We start from the raw sequence: 19,327 nt of genomic DNA, 5'->3' as shown, positions 1-19,327 counted from the left end.
TCTGGCCTGTGTGTGAAACCAAATTCTGGTGCCGTTCAGTACCTTTTGGGGCAGTGCTGACGCTAATGCGTAAGCGCCATAAGTGAACCAGAAGAGTCAGTGTCATAGGGATGCTGACTGTTTATTTTTTCTTTTATTATTATTTTTTTCCAGATTCTTGAATCGCTTTTAATTTACTTTTTCTAAGGAACCAAACTCATTAATTATTCAGATGAAAGTCCATCTGACGCCTGTAGTGTTTGCATGAGCATATGCATCCTCCAAGGATTTTTAAAGAGGGATTATTGTTTTATTAACATTATTGATTAATTATTTAGTAGATCTGAGTGCACACAGACAGATACTGCATGTCAGAGTCTGTGGGAGCATATCGCGGTGGATTTAAACGGCTCCTGCTCTGGAGTTGAATGTCAGGACACACAGCTGCAGCCCAGCCCCGTGTTTGCTGATTCCAGGCTTCAGCCACCATGTCTGCCTCTTTTCTGCTCTCCTGTGTGATTTCAGACATTAGTCAGCAGTTCAGCTGCCCGATTTAAATGATCAGACCTGTGGGCAGCTTTGAATGACTCAGCAAAGAGCCAGAGTAACCAAAGCAGCATGTCAGAGAGATTCAATGGGATTGCAACTCCTCCTGTGGTTTGTATTTGGTTTACTCTTCCTTCCTCTTATGTTTTGTGTCTTTGATATTTGTTCAAACCAAATAAACGTGAAGATAAACCATCTTTGTTGTTTGACAGTTTTCTGGTCCGTAATACTTTAACTGGATTTCTGGTCATTCCTCCCAGATTTTCCTGGCTTTGGGATGCAGTTTTTGAATTTCTGCTGGTTATTGCTAACAGATGAGCGCTAGCAAATATTTTGTGATTATCACAGATGATCACGTCCTCTGAAGCTTTTGTTCATGTGGCTGTGGGTAACCTTTAGATTAGTGAACAATGAGGCACTTGTCACAGGAATGCATCGTCTGGGCTCTGATGTCTTTTCGGAACTGTAAATCTCTGTTGCGTCCCTCAGTCTGCTGAATCTATAAACCTCAATCAGCTGTGGATTAAATGCTGGTCAAAAACAATGAGCCACAGCTGAGCACTGGGCAGAAATGTGCCATGCCAGAATCTAATTATGAGCTGCATCAATCTTTTAGCAGCTGAAAGGAGAGGCGGTCATGGGGACTAAACTCTGAACCCAAGCTTGTGGCTGATCTGCATAGAGAATGTTCTTATTCTGAGCTCCGTATCTTGGTTTGTGTCCGTGATGTGCAGAGTGCAGAGGGCTTAACCGTTGGATGTGGAGCTGCCCTAAGCACTTGGACAGCCGTGAAGCCAGATCTGCAGCTCCTATGTGTTCAAAGCTCACAAAGACAAGAAATGCATGGCCTTTTTAATCCAGGGGGAACAGGGAAAGGTTCCACTAACAGACCTCAGTGAATTCCTGATGAAGGAAGGAATGCAGGAAAAGAAGCCACGTTCTGGTCCCTTACATGCTTTTTCCAGTCGTCTCCTTTGGCCCAATCTGCAGATTTATTTGCAGAACTCTGAAACAGAGAGGAGAGCCGAGGAAACATGCTGAAACACATTCACAGATACGCTTTCATCTGCTCTTTTGAGACAGAGAGTGTCAGGACATAAAAGAAAGATTTGTTCCTCTTTATTCCTCTACAAGCTGTTTAGAAAATTGCCCGGAAAGGTTGGCTTACTGAGTCTGTGTGTGATCTTATACACTGATGTTGTGTTTGGTGGAGAGGCAATGTCACCAAATTAAAATAGCATGTAACTGATAGGAACAAAGTGTGCAGATCTGGCAGCTTCGCAGCTCAGTTTGTCACAACAGCATCTGGTTCACAGATCTGCAGAGAGCTGAAAATAATGGCCACAGGGTTTGGGCTTGATTAAAGAAATAAAAGGAGAAATAAGAAGCAAATACATTCACATTTCTAACTTCTAATGTTTTAATCTGGGAGTAATTTGCAACGTTGTGAGTTCATAACAGTTTTACATATTGTTAAGATTTACTGAACAAGACCTCTACAAAGACCTATGATCATTTTTTTAAACTCAAAAATAAAGAATCTGTTTTGGATTATGCAAACAAAATTTTATGAACCATTAAACTGTTGTCACGGCTGCAATGCATTAGCCTGGCAAGCCATCCTACAAATGTGAATACAGTAAAATGAAAGTACTTCTATTTGCTCTTGACGTAAAGAAAAGCCCAAGTCTAAAAAGTCCAAAGTTGATGCCAAAGCTGTTTCAAATGAGCTGTCGCCATCTTAGTTTTGCTCAGTTGCAGTAACATCCCACCCACCAAACCGACAGAGCACTGTGACTGGCCAGCGACCAGACTGGGCGGGGCTGCAGAGATTCCAATGACGCGTAGCTAGACTGACACGCAGACCAAAATTATTTTGCTTCTGCTACAATCTGTCTAGGTTTACATTACATAGTTATTCATGCAGATTTATTTTTGAAATTCCAACAGGAAGTTATACTTGCTAACCGAAAGCACTGACGCTAGCTAGCAACGCTGTTTATTACTGTAGCAAATAACCACAAAATTCTGTGTAAATAAGCTTGTTATACAGAATAAACAGAGGCCTGAAGGTGTATAAAATCATAAAATTTGCACAAGCATGTATGAAAAATGTTTAGGTTAATTTTATAAAATAGCAGAAATCAACTTTAAAGAGCAAGTAACGTCTAAATTAACTTGTTTTTGCTGATGAGCTGTATAAATGAGTGTCTAATAGTGTTTTAAATGTGTGTATTCGTTATTTTAGCATTTTGGTGCGTTTTCTTTAAAAATGAAAAATTCTGCCTAAATACCACAGTATAGCGCCACCTTCAGCTTAAAACATAGAATTTGAGTCATTTTGAATAAATTTTAGCCAATGGCTAAAGAGTAAGATACTACGTAAACCAGTAGAGTACTACGTAGCAGCTCTGTGTCAAAGTTATAAAAGCAACGAGCGTCCCGGCCACGCCTTGTGGCGAGTTGGGAGTTGGATTTGCAATCGAGTGTCGGACGGTTAGCGGTAGTTCAGCATTAGCATATAGCATTAGCATATCCTAATCTTTAGCATAGCTTTTAGTGTTATACATACTTATTTAGTGTTAGTTTGGCTGTTGGATAGTGTAGTTTAGTTAGTGTTTGGCTGTTAGTGTAATTAGGAAAGTAGTTCGGGTTTAGTGCTCCATATCGTGTTAGTATGGTGAGAAGGTGTAGTGTAGTATGGTTGCGGTGGCTCTGTGGGGTTGCACTCCTTTTCGCTGGCCTTAGAAATTAGGCGCCAGTGGTTGCGCGCAATCGGTGTCTGGAAAACATTCAGCTCCCGCCTGGTGCTGTAGTTTGCAACCAGCATTTTACCCGCGATTCTGCACGTCTCCGTTTGAAGAGGGAGGCTGTGCCCACCGTGGCTCTTCCGCGATTTAGATGCAGCCCACCGACTCTGCTCCCCCACCATGGCGCGCTCCAGTCTGAGGTGAGTAAGCTAAATAAAAGTTAACATCTTCTAAAGACAATTTCCTACCTAAATGCAAAGTTTGAGAGACGTGGTTCACTTCCTTTAGCTAATATCAGCCTGCGCTGCCTTCGGGCTAATTTGTCAAGTTCACAAAATGTGGAACGGGATGTAAGGTTAGAATCAGCGGCGAATCGGAACATATCTCAAAGCCCTGGCCGACAAAACGGTCCACATGACTATTACTGTCAGGCTCAGAGAAAATTCTGGTTGCTTTTGTGTCAGTCAGTAATTCTTCAACAGTGACTCTAACTGACGCAGCACTAGTTGACAGACAGCATTACAGCGTGAAATCCAGCTTGTGACCCGGTTCCGTGAGGAATTCTGTTCAGGGGGTCGCATTTCAGGCTCTCCACATCATATGTGACTGACTTTTACGTTATAACAATGATCACACACTAGGAATGTTAAAAAGCGCCTATATAGGACAGTTTCTTTTGTATATTATCTGGCTTTATAAACTCCAACAACAATGTGCTTCTATTTTTTTTCAGGCTAAATCTACCCAAGACACTGGCTGTCAGACTGATTAAGCTAATGCACTTGTCCAGGCTGACGTGAAGCCTTACCCGTAGCAAAGGTGAATTTTTTTAAATAATCTTCTATGTAAACATCTAACGTTGATCACTATTCACAACACTTTGATGTACTTTGTAATCAGGTCCTGGACGTGGTTGCCCCTCTCAAACTGTGCAAGTCTCGACCTAGGAGGGAGCCATGGCTCTCTGATGTCACACGGGCTTGTAGGCGGGTGTGTAGATCCTCTGAGAGAAAGTGGAAAAAGGATGGCCAACAGGTCTCGCGTGAGTTGTTCAGAGCATCTCTGGTTGCTTATCAGGATGCTGTGAGGGCTGCCAGAACGACCTATTTTGCAGACATCATTGAGACAAACTCCAATAATCCTAAGATTCTCTACAAAACGCTAAACTCAGTTCTGGTGTATCAGGAGCCTAGCTCCATGTGCTGCTGGAAACTCTGAAGCTTTTCACAAATTCTTTGTTGATAAAGTGTCGGGCATTAAAGCAGCTATTTCCGGTAACTCTGTTGACCCTGTTCCAGTTCCTCCATCACCACCCACCCTGAGCTCCCTCAATACAGTTTCATACTCTGAGCTGAATAAGCTTGTTGTGAGGCAGAAGCCATCTGGCTCTCCACTTGATGTTCTGCCGCCTCGTCTATGGAAGGCTGCCTTTCCGTGCCTTGGCCCTTCACTTGGTCAGATTATCAATGGGAGCCTCAGCACAGGTGTGGTCCCAGCTGCTTTGAAGCAGCAGTTATTCGGCCGACCCTGAAGAAACCTGGTGCTGATGTCTCTGTGATAGAAAATTACAGGCCTATCTCTACCCTGCCCTTTACATCTAAACTGCTTGAGAAAGTCGTTTATCAGCAGCTGGTCTCACATTTAGCTGACTCTGATCTGTTTGAGGTTTTCCAATCAGGGTTCAGGTCTGGCCATAGCACAGAGTTGGCTCTACTGAGGGTCTTAAATGACATCTATCTATCACTAGATCAGGGAACATCTGTGCTGCTTCTGTTGTTAGACCTGACAGCAGCCTTCGACACAGTTGACCACGCGATTCTACTGGATCGCTTGGAACGATGGGTTGAGATCAAAGGGTCAGCTCTGGATTGGTTTAGATCGTATCTCCACAACAGGACATTCTGTGTTAAACTGGGTGATGTTTTTTCTTCTTGGGAGGGGCTCTGCTGGGGGGTCCTGCAGGGGTCGATCCTTGGTCCACTTTTGTTTGCCATTTATCTGCTACCTTTGGGGTCAATCTTTCGTAAACATGGCCTATCATTCCATCTGTATGCTGACGATTGCCAGATTTACTCTCCGTTGTGTCAGGAGAAAGGTCACTCTATTCAGTCCTTTGTCTCCTGTGTTAATGAGGTGAAGTCTTGGCTAATGTCCAGCTATCTACATCTGAATGAGGGAAAGACAGAGCTCATTGTTTTTCACCCCAACAGCAGGAATGTGGATCGTTATGCTGATCTTGGCCCTCTTTCTCCCTACTCAAAACCAGTTGTTACCAGTTTGGGGGTGAAACTTGATGTAGGACTTAAATTTGATGCTCACATCAATTCTGTGATCCGGTCCAGTTTCTTTCACCTGAGACGCCTTGCTAAAATCAAGCATATGCTGTCGAGAGCCCACCTGGAGCGGGTACTGCATGCCTTTGTAATTTCTCGGCTTGACTACTGCAACTCTCTCTATGCAGGGTTGTGTCAGTCAACACTGCGTCGCCTACAGGTTGTGCAGAACAGCGCTGCCAGGTTCCTGACTGGGACCAGGAAACGGGACCACATCAGTCCAGTTCTGGCCTCCCTGCACTGGCTTCCGATTTGCTATCACTCACAATTCAAAATACTCGTCTTTGTTTATCATTTCTTCCAGGGTGGTGGTCCCCCCTATCTAGCCACACTCCTGAAAAGACACTCCCCATCACGCGCTCTGCGCTCCTCTGACCAAGGCCTGCTCGCTGTCCCTCGGTCTAGGTGTCGTACCCGTGGGGACCGGGCTTTCTCAGTCCTAGCACCATTACTCTGGAACCAGTTGCCACCCGCAGTTAGGCTGTCCCCATCTCTGCCAGTCTTTAAGAATCACCTAAAAACACACCTCCTCCACTTGGCGTTTCCAGAACATGTTTGATTTTGGCCCTCTTTTATGTTGAATCCATTCCACAGTTTTCATTGGGACACTCAATCCATCCACTCAATCCAAATGTGTTTCACACATTTGTCCTTTACCAGAATGTTTCATCTATCTTATAATTTCCATTTTGTATTTTGTAATTTGTATTTTGTAATTAGAATTTCTTTTATTGTTGATTTTTTTCAATATATTTACTTACAACTTTACCATGTTCAGCGCTTTGGGCTTCCTGACAGGGTTGCGGAAGGCGCTTTATAAATAAAGCTTTGATTGATTGATTGATTGATTGATTGATAAACATTTTATTTTTAACTTCTAGTTTTAATTTGTTATACAGATTATTGTTACACGTGATTTTATGCTCTTTTAAACATTTTTAAATGTGCTGTTTCTTTGTTTTTACATAGCCACCCAGTTTAGAGCTCCCGGCCTCAGTGTGTCTTGTGACACAGGGACCATGACGGAAATTCATTTTCCAGAAAGTCCCAGAGCTGCATCCACACCCCTGAAAAGACCAAGATGTGAGGTGGCTGCTGTTGATTCCAGCTTCCACCTCAGTGACAGTGCAAGCTCAGTGAACTGTTCAAGGTAAAAAAAAAATTAAAACATTTCAGAATTTTTAAGATATTAACAATTAAAAAAGTATGTGATTACATCATGACATCATGAAGGAGGCTACTGATTCTGGCCCTGTGACACTTGGTGGTGACGTGTGAGCTGATTCACCTGGTAAATAACTTTTACATTAAATATTTTGTTCTTTGCTATCAAAAGTAAATTAACTAATAACCTGCATTATTGCAGGACACTCAGCAAAATATGGACTCTACACCATGAGGCAGGCACATAAGGTGAGCAACACCACATATTATTGTACACTGTCCTGGATTTGTTTTCTTTCTGCATCTCATCAATAGCCTGGCTGATCACCTGATAACTCATGTGATCTGGTTGTGACAGCATGAGGATGTCCTCACACACCTGTAACCTATCAGCTCATCTGGCAGAATAGAGAGAGAAGAGACAACACCACATCTCCTGTTCCTGGAAAGCCTTCAGCCATCCTTCGATGACTGAGAACCTCCATCAGCTCTGTCTCCTGTCTGCCTACAATTATTATAATAAATATTGTGTTTGACAAGTTTTTTGTGCTGCCAAATATCTCATTTTGATTCCAGTTTTAATATTTTAATGGATATTTATAAATTACATTAATTGAATTATCACATTGTTGCATGTTTAACTAGCTCTATTGTGATGAATTAAACTAGCACCTCACTGTTAAAAGCTTGTTTTAATTTCAAGCATGTTTAAGTATTTATGGACATGAACAAAAACAGGAAACATATAAATTGAGATTTATTTAATTAATATAACAAATAAGGGGGAAAGAGTCATTGAAAGGCACATTCTTCTGGAAGCTCCTGATCCTGACGACACCAGCTGCAGACACCAGTGGATCACCTACGACCAAGAGAGCAGCTAGTATCAGTAAATAAATAATGAAATCAGGGCAGTTTTAGTGGGCTGAACACATTACAGAATAATTTTCTCATGGGGTATTTTCATAACTTTATATGCAGCAGACTGTAACTTGAGCCCAGGGCTCCTGGAGAGCTGCTATCCAGTACGTTTCAGTGGATTTTCCTGCTTTAACAGGTTAGATTAGCTGTTAAGCAGCTCAGCTATTTGTTGCTGATTAAAACCAGGTGTGTTGAAGCAGATAAACCTCTAAAACATGCTGAATACTAGCTCTCTAGGGCTGTGGAGCCAAACCCTGCAGCTAATCCAATGCTATGGCTAACGGCTACTTACCATTCAGAGCTGGTTCTGTTGGGTCGGTTCCGCCAGTCTCAGGCAACTCACAAGCTCAAAACAATAAGGCTCAGGTCCGCTTGTCTCCTCCAAATAGACTTGGTCCCTTTCTTCTCGAGTGTCTGGGTAAGGAGGGGGAGAAACGTCCTCCACTTCTAATGACTGCTCAGAGTGAAAGGAGCTAGCATCGTCTAGTTAGCCATCGTCTTCGTCACTGCCGCGGCTCCGCCCTCTCGGTCCTCCAGGCAACGCCTACTAATGTTGCAGTTTTTAAAATTGATATGTGGGTGGAGTAAGACTCTGAGGGGGGCATTACCACTTCTTTAAATCCTCTTTGGACTAGTTAGCTCAAAGCTAATCTCCCATCAACATATTTGTATGATAAAGTATGTAATACATTTGTAACAGGACATATTAATAATATATAATATCACAAATATTTATAATATTTAGGTCTCAAATTTGTTTTGTCTTCACCAAGGTCATTTAGAAGAGCTACAACAGGTAAGACCATTTGAACCCTACCTTAACCAGAGGGAAAAATGTTAAATAAAACAATCTTAAATGTATCTTTACCACTGGTTAAGCTAGATTATTTCACTTGTTCCAAATCTTTAAAATCATCTCTAAAAATGTATTGTGCTCACCAACTGCTGAATGATCATAAAGGGAATGGTTGAAAACAGGAGCAGCCGAATGTTGAGTCTTTGGTTTGATGCCAAACTGCAGCAGAGATTCAAACACAGGGAGCTTTAGGGACAGGAGTCCTCTTGGGGCTTCTTGTCATATGAAAGGTCATCATAGAAGACTGTCAGATTTGTGTTGGAGCTAATCTGAGACTCATCTGTTAAAATGGGATTTATTTTCATTTAATCCCCCCAAAAATGCCTGGAGCATTTGATGCTTCCAAGAGGAAGAACATAACCAGATGTTAGCTGTGCTACATCCAGAAGCAGAAATCTAAATGTCACCTTAAGAGTAGTGCTTGCTGTTGTGTGTGTGTGTGTGTGTGTGTGTGTGTGTGTGTGTGTGTGTGTGTGTGTGTGTGTGTGTGTGTGTGTGTGTGTGTGTGTGTGTGTGTGTGTGTGTGTGTGTGTGTGTGTGTGTGTGTGTGAATTTACAAACAGTTCCTCTAATAGGGGCAGCAGTAGCTCAACAGGTTGAGCGGGTTGTCCAGTAATCGGAAGATTGCAGGTTCGATCCCGGCTCCAACCAGAGAATGCTGCTGTTGTGTCCTTGGGCAAGACACTCAACCCACCTTGCCTGCTGGTGGTGGTCGAAGGGACCGGTGGCGCCTGTGCTCGGCAGCCTCGCCTCTGTCAGCGTGCCCTAGAGCAGCTGTGGCTACATCGTAGCTCATCACCATAAGCGTGTGAATGTGTGTGTGAATGGATGAATGTTACACTGTAGTGTAAAGCGCTTTGGAGTCCTTACTCTGAGAGGCGCTATACAAGTGCGGGTCATTTATCATTTAGTGTTTGGAGGTTGGAGTGACCATCTCACACACACACAAAGTGGTCTTTGTCAAGGCTTCTCGGTTACCTGGCAACAGTGTTGTCCCTGGCAGGTTCAATGGGTTCTGTGGGAGTTCTGGAACAATCCATTGAAAACCAGGTGCTCCTCAGCACTGATGTAAAGAGCTGCTGTAACAGTTCAGAGACATCAGAGGACAATGGTCCACACCTGGTTAACAGGTGGTACCCAGCATCTCTGAATGAATAATTTAGCTGCATTAATCATAAACCCCCAAACTACACACAGACTGGATTCTTGTTGTGCTTTTTGCAGAATATATAATTGACAGATCTGCTGTAAATGTTTTCAAATCATCCTCAGCGTATTTCTGTTTTTACCCAACATTCCTGGGCGATTTTAAACAACACTTTCTTAAAGGTGAAGGACACTTGTTTAATCAATACTTTAGCAGTGTTCTCTGAAAGAATGTCTTGTACTCGAAGGAAAAAAATCCCAGAAGTGCCTGGATCCACTCGTAGAAGTCTGCTGGAGCAGAAAGCATAGACATCATATACGTAGATACAACGTGGACTGGTGCTGCCTATTGGAGCTAATGTAGTAACGGGCCACCATCTTGTATAGATCTTCTTTTGCCCCCAGTGCTTTTATTTCTACTGAGGGAGGTATTTACCCAACTTAAAAAAATAAAACACATTTCATAGTGCTTTTTTACAACAACGCCAGTTGGGTTTGAAGAGTGAGGAACCCGCCCAATATGGCTGTGACGCTGTTACGCACTCCAGCGCCCAATGGTGTGTCTACTTATTCATGTCTATAGCAGAGAGTGGCAGAGGATTTGGAGCCTTATTTCCTGACACTTGGACATCTCGCCTCAGGTTGGCTAACAGCAACATGACTCTGTTTGCTCAGCAATGTAAATGTTTTATCTTCATAAATAACAAAAGTCTGGAGGAGTTCTGCCGTGTGGTGAAGTTGCTAATACTAACAGTGAGCTTCTACTACTCGAGACGTTCTCATCTCATCAGTCGAGTCAATATGGGTGACTCCATGAATGTTAAGTGACAGCACGATGTAGATCTGTCAGGCTTTTCTAATCCTAGAGTTTCATCGTATATTCTCTATCAGACGCTATGCAGGAGATGGGTGTAGGTTTTCATGTTCAGCCTGGATGAAAAACTCAGAGTGACAGATTATAATCAGAAATAATAATTTAAAAATGGGTTTTCAGTGTCACACCTGCTGCTGTTTCACTTGATTTATTACAGCATATTTTGCACAAACAATTTTTTTTACAACTCAGACGAATCACCTGAAATATTTATTTCTGTCCATCAAACAGTGTTATCTTTGATATTAATTCTATATTATTTTAAAGATACGAGTCAACTAAATAAAACCAGTGAACTTTTTTGTCTTATATTTTTAGCAAAAAATTGCAAAGAATATTCAGACCAGGTAACAGAAACGATGATCATCTGGTTAGTTTCCCAGCCTTCAGGGTGACGTGAGGATACACATGTCATGAGTGAAACAGGAGAATTTCAGCGGCAGGAGGAGACCTTCACACGGAGGAGTGTCAGCAGGAATGTTCGCTCTCAGGCGGTAAATATTTGAGCCTGTTTACTGAGCCTTTCAGCAGGTTTGTTGCCTGCTGTCTCCGTGTCCTCAGAAACAACGCTAGGATGTGTGAGTTAACTCACGAGGAGAAGTGGCCTGCAGTAACCCGCTCTGTGTTCCCGTCACAGCCACTTTTGATGATTTCCTGATATTAAAACCACATTAGACCAATAAAAGCATTGCAGGAATTCTACTTTGGACTCACATTTTAGTATTTTTCACATTGTGTAACAGCTGCAGAGCTGCCTCTAGTCCTGATGCTTCCACTCTCTGAATTATCTCTTGTATCACATATCTTGAGATTCATGGTGTTCCCATGGGGAATTACTCCCTTCTGACATCATTTAAACTGACCAAAATATCTAACCCACACACTGGAGCTTGGTGTTCTTGAGGCTGATCTTTTCATCGTACTGGGAGGTTGGGGAAAGTTATTTCTTTTTTCCCAAGAGGACACCAAGTGTGTTTGTTTTGTTAATTTCCCTGCAGGACTGAGCTGTTGCCAGAGCTGGTGATCAGTCAAAGACACGATTTACAGGAATAATATTGGTCATCGAACACAAAATCTGCAGGATTTAGGTCTCAGCTTGCACACAGAACAAGTTAAATGCCAGTTTTGCTCAATTTTACATGTTTTTGGGTTCAGTTATTATCCCATTAAGACATGTTTGTGGTCAGCATTCTTTTGCTGGAATAAGTAATTTCAATTATAAATTCTCTGACTAAGCAGCTGATGCTCCTCTCCTCTGATGCAGGACAAAGACAGTCTTCAAAAGGGACATTCCACCCAAAATTTAATCTTTGTCTGTTGACATATTTCCTAGATAAATGGAGAAAAAAACAGTTCTTAACCAGCCCAGTCATTCTCCTGAGCCGGCTGTACTCCTTTAGCTTTAGCTTAGTATAAAACATAGTAAATGAACAGATCCAACAAGTATTGTGAATAAAAGAAGTAATTAAAATCATTCAGTAGTGATACCAATTCTAAATAATTATACTGACTGCAAGTAAAAAGAATGTATTAACATAAAATAATCACAGGCACCATTTTAGACTTGGGACTATTTTAATAATTAGAATAGAATAGAATAGAATATACTTTATTGATCCCACAGTGGGTAAATCCACTTGTTACAGCAGCACCAACACACAGGAGAATCACTTGAAGAAAAATAATAACAAAGGTACACATAGGCAGTAAGCTAGTATTGTAACCTTTGACCACTAAAAACCAACTAAAAAAGGAAGAACTTAGGTTATAGAACTATGCAGCACACTGTAAAGGACACAGACATTCTATGTAAATCTGGTATTGTACAGGTATTGAACACATACTGAGTACTGCATTAATGTTATTGTGTACAGCTGTAAGCCTCTGCTGAAAGCTGCAAGGCAGCCCCAAAGACACCTGCTTCTGTAAACACAGATGCACACGTTGTTAGCGAACCAGCATAAAACACACACAAGCTCCAATCTCTCCTGCGCAAATGCAATGTGCTTATTTTTTCTCTCATTGTGTGTGTGTGTGTGCGTGTGTGTTGCATGAAAGTTTTGTAATCTGACAGAAATGCTGTATTTATCTTATTTATGTGCAGAATCACTGCGCCGAGCTCAACCTGTGCAGCCTTCTGCAGGAATGGAGACCTGACTGACTGACTCAATAAAAAACAAACATTTACCAAATACCTGGACTTCCTCCTCCTTTAGTAATCCAAAATGAATCGCTTTGAATGGCCCGCCTTCTCCATGTAGCCACGAAACAAGGAAATCATTCTATCTTCAGTGCACAGACGGGAGGAAATAGGCTTATTAAATGTGTTTACACCATAAAAAGGCTGAGAAACTCTTCAAATAGCTCTACAAAGATCCTATAAAGTGTTACACCTGCATTTTTAGGAGACAAGTAAAGCAGATTCACAGAGCAGCTGCTGCTCCCTATGCGTGTGTTTCTTCATAAAACGAAGCACTGACACTACATGCAGAAGTTGAACTAATCATGTTTTTAAAATGAAAAAGAGGCGTTGTTGTTGAACACATTTATCAGAAATCTTCAAAGTAAAAAGAAAACTTTGAGCTGTATTATGCACGCATGTTTTTATGCCGGTTTGCTAACAACGTGTGCACCTGTGTTAACAGAAGCAGGTGTCTTTGGGGCTTCCAGTGGAGGCTTACGGCTGTGCTTTGTCATAAAGTAGTCCCAAGTCTAAAATGACGCCTGTAATTCCTTTGTGTTACTAATTATTTTCACTTGCAGTCAGTCTGATTATTTAGGTCACCAAGCAGAACTGAGATCACTTCGGAGTGATTTTAGGGGCATTTTTACTCACAGTGCTAGTTGGATCCGTGTTTTATGTTAAGCTAAAGCTAAAGGAGAACAGCCGGCTCGGGAGACTGACTGGGTTGGTTAAGAATTTTTTTCCCACTTATCCAACTCTGGGAAATATGTCAACAGAGAAATTTCCATTTTTGGTGGAATTTCACTTTACTGTTAGACGAGACCCAATGGCAGTTTGGGATCATTTCCCGTTTTTGCAGCAGGCTCCCTTCTCCTCTTTGCCCAGACTGGTTACAGGTACGAGGAGTTACAGTCTCCTCCTCGCTCCTGATGGATTTCATCGTAGTCAGTTTGCATTCCTCAGTTCATGTTTTTACTAACTGTGCTTTTCCTTTTTTTCCCTTTTCCACTTGCAGCCAAACCTTTATGACATCATCGGTCACGATGGCAACATTACCCACAAGGCCCTGCAGGGGAACCAGGGACCACCGGAGGGAGAGGTAACAGCTCAGTAGTTAGAAGTTAGTTGCTGGCTGAGATCAAGCTCTCACATCCACACTGAAACTGAAATGTGGAATACATTTCTTCTGTTTTGACTCGATGATGAGGGGAGATTGAGGGCAGACAGATGGGATTGGAGAGATTTCATGAGAGGGTAATAAATAAATCTAGATGGAAAAACTAGGGGGATAAAACGCCGAGCTGGAGAGGAGAGAGGGGACATTCTTTACGTCCCCTCAAAGACAGCTGCTTCCTTAAAGGACTCTAAAAAGGGACAAAAGGGTTCCAAATGGGAGTGGGTCAGGACCTACGGGATCGCTGTGAGTGGTTAATTCCAAAGTTTTGATCTCAAGCCAATTATCAAATTAAGAGTGGAGAGAAAACTCTGTGATCCTGTTAAAAAATCCATGGTGGGGCTCTCCCAGCAGGTCGGGTCAGACAGGTTTTAATCCCCCTGGCAGGAGAAATGACCAGAGACCAGATGTGTGTTCACCACCCCATTCATTCTTCATTTCCTCATGTCAAATCACACAGGTATGCAACAAAAAAAGAATCAAATTTCAATTCATATCTTGGGTTTTCTGTACCATGATGTAAATAATCTGTTTCTGAGGTAATTCAATAAAAACTTTATTTAGACCTGATTTAATACGAAGTCAAAATCCTGCAGTTGCTGCTGCTCATCAGTCCAGGATGACTTTGTGTTTCCCAACAATGTGGCCTCCATCTTTCCTCAGAGACATTATTCATAAGTGGAAAGCACTTAAGACAGTCTTTTCCAGTTGTGGACGTCACCAGAAAGTTCTTCGAGTCAGGCAGCACTCAGAAAACCCCTCCAGGTCTCGGTTAGCGCGTCACACAGATTCAGAGACAGACTGATGGGTTTCCGATGGCTTTAAAGACAATTCACACTGAAAACCGTCGAGTTGTTGCTGTCAGAGGTGGTCCTTATGGAATGATTGTGTTACTTTAACACTCATTTAGCTTCATTTTTGTTAAATCATAATAATACTTCACATAGAAGAAGCTGACATGACTTGTTTTATGGAACGACAGAATTTTAAATCATAGAAATAAACCTTATGAGGTGTTATAATGTTGTTTTTCCAGCTCCCAGTAATGGAGTATTAAAACATTCCTCTCAAACACAGAAGGAGTGTGAGGAAAGTCAGCTTTATTAATTGGTTTTCCTCTCTCCCTCCTTCATCATCTGCTGACAGACTAGTAACGGGCTTCCCTGAGAAGTGGTCAGATGTTAATGAACATGACAGCCATTTCTGCAGAGTGGAACAAAGCTGCTCTGTTGTCTTTTATGGGATGAATCATCTCGGAAAGTGTGAGAGAGTGTGGGACAGAGAAGGTGTGGAGGGTTGCGTGGTCATCAGGACTTTAAAGACCCCAGGATGCCGAAACAGAAGCAAAGTGTTGTAGATGGCTGTTCACCGCAGCCTTCACTTTGGTGTTTTATATTTGTTCTGCTACTGGTGGAAACGTTCTGCGTCTCATTTAAGAGGAATGCCATTCATACAGCTGCAGCGTGTGCTTGTGTGTGTGTGTGTGTGTGTGTGTAACGTAAAACAATGTGGTGTTTTTAAAACATGCTGTTGCATCAACATTTTCTCCTTTCTCCCTTTTGAAACAAAGCTCTGCATGTTTTTTAGGACAGAAAGGTGATGTGGTGCACTTGGAGCCACTGGCGGTTCTAGGGGTGGGGCCACAGGGGCACTGGCCCCTGCTGAAATCTGGCCCCCTGATGTGCCCCTGTCCCAACACTCACCAGTCCTTTGTGATGATCAGATTTTAGGTGGACACAATTCCAAGTCCAATCACTAGTGATTGAGCCAAATAGGGTGTGAAAGGATGTTGGACCGCTAGTACTGTGGCCCCTTAATGGCCCCAGACTGAGAGATATGTTCGATCTGCCACTACTTGGAGCAACAAGGTTCCTGTTTTGGATTCTTGTTGGACCTTTATTGTAACAGCATGAGCCTCATAAGCTATAGTCCAGCTTCTAGATAAATAAAAACTTACTTAGAGGTTCTTACTTTAATGAAGAGGTTCAATGTTTCAAGTCCAGTTTTATTTTCTTTCTATTTCATCGTTGTCTTCCTCCGCTTATCCGGGTCCGGGTCGCGGGGGCAGCATCCCACCTAGGAGCTCCAGACCGTCCTCTCCCCGGCCTTCTCCACCAGCTCCTCCGGCAGGACCCCAAGGAGTTCCCGGACGAGATTGGAGATGTAACCTCTCCAATGTGTCCTGGGTCGACCCGGGGCCCTCCTGCTGGCAGGACATGCCCGAAACACCTCCCCAGGGAGGCGTCCAGGAGGCATCCTGACTAGATGCCCAAACCACCTCAACTGGCTCCTTTCGATCCGGAGGAGCAGCGGTTCTACTCCGAGTCCCTCCTGAATGCCCGAGCTCCTCACCCTATCTCTAAGGCTGAGCCCGGCCACCCTATGGAGGAAACTCATTTTGGCCGCTTGTATCCGCGATCTCGTTCTTTCGGTCATTACCCAAAGCTCATGACCATAGGTGAGGATTGGGACGTAGATCGACCGGTAAATCGAGAGCCTGGCTTTCTGGCTCAGCTCCCTCTTCACCACGACAGATCGGCTCAGCGTCCGCATCACTGCAGACGCCGAACCAATCCGCCTGTCGATCTCCCGATCCCTCCTACCCTCACTCGTGAACAAGACCCCGAGATACTTAAAACTCCTCCACTTGAGGTAGGACCTCTCTCCCGACCCGGAGTTGGCAAGCCACCCTTTCCCGGTCGAGAACCATGGTCTCAGATTTGGAGGTGCTGATCCTCATCCCAGCTGCTTCACACTCGGCCGCGAACCTACCCAGCAAGAGCTGAAGGTCAGAGCTGGATGAAGCTAGGAGGACCACATCATCCGCAAAAAGCAGAGACGAGATTCTCCTGCCACCAAACTCGACACACTCCACACCACGGCTGCGCCTAGAAATTCTGTCCATAAAGGTAATGAACAGAACCGGTGACAAAGGGCAGCCCTGGCGGAGTCCAACCCTCACCGGGAACAGGTCCGTCTTACTACCGGCTATGCGGACCAAACTCACGCTCCTCTGGTAAAGGGACTGAATGGCCCATAACAGAAAGCCACCCACCCCATACTCCTGGAGCGTCCCCCACAGGGTGCCCCTGGGGACACGGTCATAAGCCTTCTCCAAATCCACAAAGCACATGTGGATTGGTTGGGCAAACTCCCATGCCCCCTCCATCACCCTTGCAAGGGTATAGAGCTGGTCCACAGTTCCACGGCCAGGACGAAAACCACATTCCTCCTCCTCTATCTGAGATTCAACTATCGATCGGACGATCTTTCTATTTCTTTTAGTTAATCTCCAAAATAATTTTACTTCTATGTTTGAGCGAATTATTACTATCATCCCCAGGACTCCAGGCTGATCTGAAACCTTTTTATTTCTTCTCCACCAAAACACACTTGTTTCTGTTCTCCTGCCACTGACCCTTCTCCAGACTGAGCAACTAAAGCCTGAACAATTGTATTAATGCTAATGTGCACAACAAATGGTTTCAGAAGTAAAAGATTTATTCCTACCAAATGTTTTTAAACAGGTTTAAGGCCATTTTTCTCTTTAACTGACAGATTTGCTCCAGGTGGCCCTTTATGTGGCAAGGTGGAGAAATGAGGGCCCGGGCGGGATTTGATCCCCAGACTCCCGGGTGAGAGTCACACGCTCTAACCAGTCAGCCAAAGGGACATCCCCTTGGCCAAGTAGCCAGGGCGCATCATCTATTGGGACACTGTGACAGGACACTCACACTGCCACATCTTCCCCCCTCTTTCCACAAGCATGTCCTCGTGCTCCCGCGCAGGGTGCCACAAACTTCACATCCATGGACCTACCTGACAGTACTACATGGATCCTGCCAACAACGCCAAATGTGGCAGTGTGAGTGTCCTGTCACAGTGTCCCAATAGATCATGCGCCCTGGCTACTTGGCCAAGGGGATGTCCCTTTGGCTGACTGGTTAGAGCGTGTGACTCTCACCCGGGAGTCTGGGGATCGAATCCCGCCCGGGCCCTCGTTTATCCACCTTGCCACATTTAGAAAACCAAACATGTGTTTGACAAAAAACCACCAATCAACTATGCTGCAGACAGGAGGCAGGTGGGTTCAAAATCACTTTATACAGGATAGCATATTGAGGAAAATGTACTAAAACGTGTCTATCATGTGTCAGAAGATTAGGTTTTCTGCCAAAACAGGCTTTTAGAGCTCTCATGGTGGCATTTATGCATAAAACCAGTCTTTTCCTCTAGATTTTGCTTTAAATGTTCACATAAAGAGTAAATATTGTATATATTTGTTTGTATCTACAGGCCTATGTGTGTGTGTGTGTGTGTGTGTGTGTATGTGTGTGTGTGTGTGTGTGTGTGTGTGTGTGTGTGTGTGTGTGTGTGTGTGTGTGTGTGTGTGTGTGTGTGTGTGTGTGTGATGCTTGACTCCACACTAGATTCAGCTGATTGATTTCTGGCTGGACTTTTGTATTTTCCGTGCCAACCCAGGGAGGTGTTATCTCTGCTCCCTGCAGGAGAGCAAATATTTGCTAAAACTCTGAGGTATTCTTATCATGCGTGTATCTTCTATCTGTTTAACTTGAGCTTAAAGTTTCTGTCAGTAAAACTGAGATGAAGGAGGACAGAAGAGGAGTGTGGAGCCATAGGCTCAGAGACAGGCAGTGATACCATCACACACCTCTCTTGCCTTTTACATTCCTCACCATTCACATTGATTTCCCCTTTTATCTCAGCGAGATATACCTTACACTTAATCTGTCAATGCCACAGTGTTCACTGAGGGTTTTATTACAGGGTGCAGGTTGGGGAGGAGTTCCCTCTCTTCTGACAGCGCCCACATTGTGCCAACAGCCTGACTTGTGTCCTTGTTTGGAAATTCCACAAGATCCCTGAAAGCTTGTCCCTATGACTGGGAGCTCTGTTTTCTTTTTACACCCCTGGAGCTTCAGAGAAAGCATCAGTGCAGCGTCCTAAATTCTGTGGGACAACTGATCCAAAACACTTCTGATAAATCAAGGTCAGAGCGAGGTGCAGCCAACATGCTGTAACACTCCTCCGCCTGCAGGCGTTAAACTCAGAGTTGTTAGAGTTGGTTTTCATTTTATTCTATGATAGTTCTTGGCATGGATCATAATTGGGGGGTGCAGTTATACCAGAAACAAGATGTTTCTTGCTTGGGCGTGGCGGTTGGCTACAAAAGCAAATGCCAACGGCCTGTTATCATTCAAATGTATATAATCTGTTCCCATTCACCACACCTAAAAATTAGGCTTAAAGGGACATTTTTTTGTGTTTCTGTGTCAAAGTTATAAATTATTATCTCACTCATTGTAGATCGCTTCCTGAACAGCCTCTGTTCAAAGACACTGAGTTTATATCTGACAAGATCAATGAGCTAACGGCTA

General features: G+C 43.4%; 1 long non-coding RNA gene across 1 annotated transcript; it reads left to right on the top strand.

Annotated features, from left to right (window-relative positions):
• The first annotated feature begins 581 nt into the window (after positions 1 to 581).
• Positions 582 to 7,050, top strand: LOC139071859 (uncharacterized). The gene is made up of 4 exons (XR_011521667.1): positions 582 to 636; positions 6,578 to 6,758; positions 6,842 to 6,899; positions 6,975 to 7,050. It is a non-coding gene; the product is annotated as an uncharacterized lncRNA (long non-coding RNA).
• The last annotated feature ends 12,277 nt before the right edge of the window (positions 7,051 to 19,327 follow it).

This window comes from Nothobranchius furzeri, chromosome 1, assembly GCF_043380555.1.
Source record: "Nothobranchius furzeri strain GRZ-AD chromosome 1, NfurGRZ-RIMD1, whole genome shotgun sequence".
Taxonomy (NCBI): domain Eukaryota; kingdom Metazoa; phylum Chordata; class Actinopteri; order Cyprinodontiformes; family Nothobranchiidae; genus Nothobranchius; species Nothobranchius furzeri.
This window is presented reverse-complemented; position numbering and strand designations above follow the sequence as displayed.